An 8,492-nucleotide genomic window follows, 5' to 3' on the forward strand; every position below is an offset into this window, starting at 1 on the left:
TTTTTTCTCTTTATCAAATTTATTCCTGTGCCTAATTATGTATGAGCATGTAGGTATGTTCTTCCAACATGAGGGAATTTTTTCTAAAATAATTCATTGTGGATTCTCTTTGGACCTCTCACTGTACTGTTCCAATAAAAGCTTGGTAATACCATATTATCAACAACAACAAAAAATATCTATATTTATTTTTATAAAACTCTAATACTTTATGAAAAAATCAATGTAAATGATTGCTAAAATATATCCAGTTACCAAATATTTTCTAATCCATTTATTTTAAAACTAGAGGCCCACTGCATGAAATTCATGCATGGGGGGGGGGCATCAGCCCAGCCTACACCCTCTCCTATCCGGGACCCCTTGGACATCCCTTTCACAATTCGGGACCACTGGCTTCTAACTGCTCACCTGCCTGCCTGCCTGATCACCCCTAACTGCCCCCCCGATGGCCTGGTAACCCCCAACCTCCCCCCCACTGGCCTGGTCACCCCTCACTGCCCCCCCTGCCGGCCTGGTTGCCCCATGCAGCCTGCTGTTCAGTTGTTTGGTCATCCCTCACTGCCCCCTGGTCGCCTCACACAGCCCTCTGTTCAATCGTTTGGTCATCCCTCACTAACTCCCCTGGCGGCCTGGTCCCCCCACACAGCCTGTTCGGTTGTCCATTCATTTGTTGTGGTTGTGACAGTAGCTTAGGCTTTTATATATATAGATACAATTTAGAGTAAAAGAAATAAGATGAAAATGTCTCAGGACAGACTGGAAAATCTGTCATTACATCCAACTTATCAAGCAATTTTAAACTAAATTTAATAAGTAAACTTTAAGAAAATATATATCATTTTTTGAGCAGGCTTTTGCCATTCAAAGTTCCCAGATCTTGAGAGTTGGGGAAAGGATAGAGCATTGGCCTCGGACTGAAGAGTCCCAGGTTCGATTCTGGTCAAGGGCATGTACCTTGGTTGCAGGCACATCCCCAGTAGGGGGTGTGCAGGAGGCAGCTGATCAATGATTCTCTCTCATTGATGTTTCTAACTCTCTACCCCTCTCCCTTCCTCTCTGTTAAAAATCATTAAAATATATTAAAAAAGAAAAGAAAATAGTATTCTAGTTAAGTAGGGAATTATTAGTTTTTGGAGAAGGATGTCAATCTACTTAGGAGTAAAGTATAGTGATATATACATTACTTTGAAAAGTTATGGCAATATATGATATATACATATATATATACACACACACACACAATCATACATATATACATATACATATAATACTATATATGAAGTCTCAAATCTTAGACCTAGAAGCAGCTCTTTGAAAGCTTCCCCCCACTTTTTCTTGTCACTGCATCGTTTTATGGCTTCATTACACCACAATCCCCTTTAGTTTTTCACTTATTAATTGGCTTGCCTCCTGCCACTGACTAATTTTTTGTCCAGTACATTAAAGTGGAATCTCCATTGCAGATTAAATTGTCCAATCAATGATGTGAGCCTCACTTTTTCCTTTAGTCTAACCCTCTCCTTGTAGCCAGGGGAACAGAAAAAGCAAAGATGGAAACAGGAGGACTCCTGGATTTGCATCAGAACCTGCAATCCATCCATGCTCTTCTGCTTTCTGCTTCTCTCTTCCCTTAACATACACATGGGTATGACAATGAATATTTAGTGAAAAAAAAAACTAGTGAAAAATGAATGTTTAAAGCAGACAAGTGGCCCTCAAGACAAGTTTATTGAATCTGTAATGTTAGGTATTTAAAAATCTGCCTGTTCTCATTGCTAGAGACATCTCATAAAAGGCTTTCTTGAAAAGGCTTATGTTTTCTGTAAATATAAAATGATAGACATATTTCAAAAGAGAGCTATATTGTGATTCAACTTGGTTTTTTTCTTGGCATAAAAAACATTTCCTGGAAGGTAAAGGGTAAAGTAGATCTTGTAACTTTACAATTTTATTTCAATACAGCAAAATCAATTAGTATGATGTGTATTGTTGAACTTCAAGCAAACACTAGCATTGAGTAATTGCATGAAAGTGCCCGTGAAGAAAGAATGTAGATCAATAATGGATTTTCTCTCATTTACATTTTTTATTTTCTGTCAGTCAGGATACAGACTAGAGAGAGTGAAGACTTCTTAACACTCCCTGCTTATTTGAAGTGTGCGATGGATAGATAAAAGCAACCTCTTCCAAACATAGTTCTCTCGCTGTCTCATGATTTTAAATCTATGAATGTGAAGAACATACAAGCTCAGTTTTTGAAGTACATTAAAAATAACAACTGAAAAAAAGATCAAACTCAAATTAATTAAAGGCAAATAGAGGCTAGATTAGAGTATAATTTTTGGCATTAAGCAGTTTACTAGTATAAAATATAATAATTCTGATCCTCATTTGTTCATTCATTCTCTGATATGTTTAAAATTTTGTAGAAGCTTAGAGATGTAAAAACTCCAGAGGTCTTTTCATTTGACTGTCAATTTTTAGGACTAAGTGCTGAGCATCTTGTCTCCCAGTGCTGGAGTGACAGTGGGGATTGTAACCCACCCCACCATTCTTTTCACATTGTTTCTGTAAGTGCTGGCTATGAATAATATGTAGCTTTTAGATAAATAGCATGTTTGTATAAGAATCCTAAGAACTAACTACAGAAGATGTAGACTCTGACCTTTGGTCATCCTAGTTCTGGGAGATTTGCTGACCTTCAGCTGTAGAACCAGGATGACATAGAGCCAGGATGATGAGGACCAGAATGATGCACACCAGATCATCACTTGACCAATTTTGAGATCTTTATCAGAATGGGCTGTGTTGGACTGCATATAAAGAACTTTTCAAACCCCTTCCCTTGATTTATTTGTTCTGCTTTCCCTCTCTCTCCTTATAAAAATCTCTGCCTGCACGGAGATGTATAAATGGGCTTTGTGGACAAGAGCCCCCATATTCTCAGGTGTTTGGCACTTGAATAAACCACTTCCCCTCTTCACCAGCATCTGTCTCATGAATTTGACTTTACTGATGACAGGCAACTGGATTTGGGTTTCAGTTAGGGTAGGATGTGCACAGTGTATGAAAGGTAGACTTTTCTATTATTGGACAAGTTAAATTCTAAAAGAAAATATTTTATATTTTGGTAAATTTTTGCTGATGGATTCTGACTGACTTTCAGGGCCACAAGTACTAAACTGATAGGGAGGTATTATATTACAGGAAAGCAGTTTTCAAGTGTGGTCCCTTGATCACCAGCCTCAGCCTCACCTGAGAACTTGTTATAAATGCAATTATCAAGCCTCACTAGAGAAATATTAAATAAAAAAATAAGTGGGATGAGGGCACATCATTCTTGTATTAACAAGTCCTCTAAGTGACTCTAAGACATGCTACTGTTGAGAATCCCCACTTTATTCCTCTTATGAAATAATGAGTGCCATTCTAGGATGATTTTAGAACTGTTGTTATCTTCCTCTGAACAAGGTGTGCATTAAGTAAATAAATTCACAAGTCTAACCTATTTTTTAAAACATTCTAAGTCTGCCGAAACCGGTTTGGCTCAATGGATAGAGCGTCGGCCTGCGGACTGGGGGGTCCCAGGTTCGATTCCGATCAAGGGCATGTACCTTGGTTGCGGGCACATCCCCAGTAGGAGATGTGCAGGAGGCAGCTGATAGATGTTTCTAACTCTCTATCTCTCTCCCTACCTCTCTGTAAAAAAATCAATAAAATATATTAAAAAATAAATAAATAAATAAAACATTCTAAGTCAAGTACACCAAATTCAATTCTAGAAGCAGCAAGGTTCTATCCTGACTGATCAGACCAGGGGACATGATAAAGAGAGAGGATAACCTTGTCACTTTGTATTTATAACTTAAGCAACTTGACCTTTTCTGATATTTATCAGTAAGATGGATCAAAAGTAACTATAGGAAAAAATTCAAAGCAACAACAACCAGAGCAAAACATGGTGGGAAAAATCTCATTTTCTCTGTTTTTTTTTGTAAATTAGGATTCATTATTTCTTTTTATTGCTTTAAATGTCAGAAAAAGCCAAATATCAGTCTCCCCAAGTCCATTTAGGATCATAAGTAACTGCTGTAAGAATTCTGAGATTGGACCCAATCTTCCCTTGTTGCTCTGCAGATGAAGAAACTGAATTTAAAGTGGATCAATTAGTCATCCACATGGAACCTACAGCTTGATGTGTCCACGTACAGCAGGTTCTGGGCCCAGAAACAGTCTGTGGACTCCTCATTCTCGGTGCTTTCTCATCCAGCTCAGGCTGCTTTTCTCTTCTTGTTCTAGGCTGATTCATCTTACCATGGAAGCCACGAAAATGGAGCAGGATGGTGAAGCATTTTCAGATTTGCAGCAGTTCATGGTTGGGAATGTGCACTGGGACATTATGGTGCAAAAGTAAAATTCCAAAAACTAAGTGCATGAACAATCCAAAGGACAAAGAAATGCATGGTTCACCAGTCCATCTTTTCATTTACTCATACACTCATTTATTTTCCCTCATTCATTTTCTGCATTCAATAATTTGTTTCATGAACATCTTCTTCGGACCTATTACATGCTCAACTTTGAACTGTGGGAATACGCGTGGTGCATGCAGTTGAACACAACTTTCGTGAAGGTACACAATTTTTAAACTTGACAGTCCTTGTGCACTGTCTTGCAAATGTCAAATTAATATTTATTTGATGAAGCAGTGCAGAAAAAAAATCAGAAAGTATGTTTAATAAGTGCCTCTTCCTATCCCTCCTCCCAAAAGTGAAAAAGGCAGGAAGGGCTACCATAATCCAGAGCAGAGAGCATCTGCAGGAGCTTCATGACTAGAAAGCAATGTGGATGCGGTGGACTTGAACTGAATGTGGGAATAAAGGAAGGCACTCCTGGGCGGTAAAGCATGAATAAGGCTTTCGGTTCAGAGGGCCAGTGGGGCATTAGAAGGGCATTAAAGATGAAGGCATTCTTCTAACACTGTAACTTGGGCTTCTTGACAATCTGAACTGTAGCACCTAAAAAATTATACATCTGGATTACTTGCATTTACAGAGAATTTAATTTTTGTCATGAGCATCTAAGTTCATAAGTGATATGTGCATTTGTGTGGGAAAGGACTTAATCTATTTTGATATTTTTGTGATATTTAGCAAAGCTCCTCTTTACAAGAATACTGGGCTTTCTGGTTTTCATTGCCATGCACTACCCCCTGTGTTTACCTGTAAGACAGTCACCAACAATCATTTACTGAGCAACCAGAATGCAGAGGATGGATTGTGCTTAGGACATGAAACAGGGAGAATTTAAAACTGTTGACTAAATTAGTTCCCAGGCTTCACCCCTCTGACAGTCCTCATCTCCGTTTCCAAAGGATCTGCTCTAATTAGATACATGTTGTTAGATTAGAGACAGCAAATTAAAATGTTCATGGGACCAGGCAGGTAAAGCAAGCGACTGCCGCAGATGTAGGTGCATATGCTTTCACGGAGCAGCTGGAGAGGTTTGCCTGCGCAGAGAAGCCAGAATCCACAGAGACCCAGCTACTTACCACCAGCATGGAATCTTAGTCCCGTTGCTGTATATTCTGACTTTTTCAAGAGAAGCTAGGGACAGAGATTCCATGTGAAATCACCCAATTTAAAAATATTGCCTCCAATTTGTAAGACGTTGTACCAACCACATGAGGCATGACAACAGCCCTCATTAGACCCTGGACTTCAGTTTGTAAACTTGGAAGCCAGATAAATCTCAAGCACTTCCTGGAGGCCAGTCTTTGGAGGACTACCTGGCCATTTGGTCTGGAATCCCATGATTTTCCCCATGTACGATAGCCCGCTTCCGACTCCCTGGGAACTCTCGTGTCTGCCTGATACTGAACAAAATCTGATTTGCAAAATTTATGTCTAGTGAGCCTCCTGTTAGGGAATTTGATTTGGCATATGTCTCCTTCCAAACTTCAAATTGTGTTTCCAGCCAGACAATGTAATAATCATGCACACGATGTCCCCAAATGCTGCTAAAAATTGCGAGGCTCCACAGAGGACTGAATAAAAATGCTAAGCCTAATGGTATGGATTGAAAATATTCTCCATCTCCAATCTAAATAATAAAATGAAGCAATTACACATTTGGCAGTGTCTGCACAGGCCTGTGTTCCAGCATCAGCTGGATGCAGCCTCCTGCGGCGGGGCCTTCTGCAGCTCCTGGGGCCTGTGTGGAAATCGCAGAGGGTGCGCTGGTTCTGCGTGCTTATTTCTTTGTGGCTTCAGGTTAAACTGATTATAAAGACAATGGCTTCTATATTACAGAATGATCATTTGTTCCAATTTCTCTAGACTGTGTTTCTCAAATATTCAGAAATATATTCTTCCTTGCTGCCCAGTACACACACACACACACACACACACACACACACACACTCAGAAACAAAACTTCAGGAAACAGTTTTTATTCTTACTACATAAAATGCACTGTGGTATTTTATTTTATTTTATTTTTTATTTTGGATGATACCTGGCCAGGGCTGGAATTTTAAAAGAATACATAATAAGTAATTCCAGGGGTATTAGGCTAAGTGCAGGGTATTTGGAAGCAGAATGTTATAGTCTGGGGTAAGAAAGTCTATCTGGTTCTTGAAAATCTAAATCACACTGTGATTCATTTCTCCTTTTGTGAGAATTGCTGTAACTAGATCTGTACTGGATTATACTGATGGTGTTGTTGATGATGATAAATACTGGAGCATTTACAGTGCCAGGTACTGGACTAAACCATGTACTTATATTAGGTCTTTGAATAGCTTGTATCTTGGTTCTTCCTTCCCCACCTGCCTGGACAGTTCTCTCACATGCAGATAGCTCTCCTTCCACTCGATCCTGCATGTTCCCAAGACTTGCTTCTCTGTCACTGCCTTGGCTAATTGCTCAGCGAGGGCTGGTTGATGGGATTGCGCTTGTTCTCTTTATTTCCATGGACCATCTACCACAGGCAGGCTTTGTATAAGGCCCTGCGGGGAAGCAGAAAGCCAAGGGTATGGGTTAACTATGTCCGCACATGTCAGAATAAGAAGTGTGGATTACCTATAAACATCAAAACATAACCCAAACATAATTTCTCATTTATTTTACTTGAGTTACACTTTATCAAACACTTTTATGATGGCTTTGGCTCCTGCTTCTCTTCTTAACCTTTCTGCTTCTACCCACTCCCTCTCAGTTTTTTGTGTTTTTTTTTTTTTTGTTCCTCTGTCCTTTCCACCTATTCCTTCTTATCTCTCTGGCCACTAAATCTTAGAAATATCCAGAGCTTGTTCATGGACCTCTATTGTTTTACTCCCTAGGGAACTTTAAAGTCTCCTTGCTTTAAATACAATTTTTATGCTGATGAGTCCCAAATTTGTATCTGTAGCCCAGAATTTTCCTCTGAACTCAATATCTCTATATACTTCTGCCGACTTGACATATACACTAAGAAGTCCAAAGGACACTGTGAAAAAAAAATTAATTAAAAAAAGGTCTGGCCACAGAGTTAATACAGCCAGCATGAGACCTTACAAGGTTGACTGATGGCTGGCATCTGGGAACTTGACCCTCAGAGTACCCCAGGCAACAGTTAACTGAGCAAGAGTGGCTCACTGGGTTTAAATTATGCAAAGAAAGTGGCTTATGCTGAACGTGTGCTTTCCTTCTGGAAGTCTGGGGCTTCCCCGTATGCAAGCAGAGGATGCTTATGTGACCAGCCTCCAATCAAAATGTGGGGCTCTGGGCGGTTAATGAGCTTTCTTCATAGATAGCACTTTGCCTGTGTTGCCATACTTGTTGCCGGAGGAATTAAACCTGTCCTGTGTGTTTCCACTCTTGGAAATGTGTGCCTTGTTTCTTCCAAGCTCCCTTTTGTGTGTCTTCTCATTTTGCTGAATTTGCTTTGTATATCCCTTTGCTATAACAAAGCCTAGCCATGAGTACAACTATGTTCTGTATCTTGTGGGTTCTTCGCATGGATCTTTGAAGCTAGGATGGTTTGGGGGGCCCCTTCCACAGCCATCTTAAAGTTAGATGTCAAAAACTGAGCTCTTGCCATTCTTATTAACCAATCAAATCAAATAAACAAATAAACAAGGAAATAAAAATTATTCCTCCTGTGACTCTCTTCTCATACTCTTCCTTATCTTTTGTTAGTGGCAATTTTGTTCGTCCAAGGTACTCAAGACAGGACTTCTCACAGCTTACAGACACCAAGGAGGTTTTAACAGACAGCCCCCCCCACCCCCCCCACCCCCCACACACACAGTCAGAGGGAAAGGGTTGTCCCACCTTGGTACTTGTCATGCTCCTATAAAGGAATTTAAATGAGAGACTCCAGATAAGAATTGTGTTGAAGTGAATTTATTTTTTAAAAATTAATGAAAGGGAACTTATTAAAAAATTAAAGCATACAAAGTTATTAAAGAAGCAAGACATGCAAATCTGTACACCTGGCTTATATGG

This window comes from Myotis myotis, unplaced genomic scaffold, assembly GCF_014108235.1.
Source record: "Myotis myotis isolate mMyoMyo1 unplaced genomic scaffold, mMyoMyo1.p scaffold_m19_p_8, whole genome shotgun sequence".
NCBI classification, from domain to species: domain Eukaryota; kingdom Metazoa; phylum Chordata; class Mammalia; order Chiroptera; family Vespertilionidae; genus Myotis; species Myotis myotis.